Raw genomic sequence first — 358 nt, forward strand, 5'->3', positions numbered from 1 at the left:
GGGCCCTGTTGGTTTAAAAAAAATTTAATTAAAATTTGACCACCACTGAGGTCCATACTCCAAGATCCTTATATGCAGTATGTTCCAAGGTAGCGATCTCCTACCTAGGGATCTCCAATGTAGGGATCTACACCTAGGAGTCGTGAGAAGGATGAAAGAAGAGGTAGAGCAGAGAGCACTGTGGGGGCAGTGGAACTCTCCCGTAGGACACTGCAACAGCTGACTAGCATGTTCACATCACACATTTGCACAAACCCACAGAATGTACACCACCCCATGGACTTTGGGTGACAATGATGTGCCAGTGTAGGATCATCTGCAACAGATGAACCACTCTGGTGAAAAACGTCCACAGTAC

Source organism: Crocuta crocuta, unplaced genomic scaffold (assembly GCF_008692635.1).
Source record: "Crocuta crocuta isolate KB4526 unplaced genomic scaffold, BGI_CrCroc_1.0 scaffold190, whole genome shotgun sequence".
Classification (NCBI taxonomy): Eukaryota; Metazoa; Chordata; class Mammalia; order Carnivora; family Hyaenidae; genus Crocuta; species Crocuta crocuta.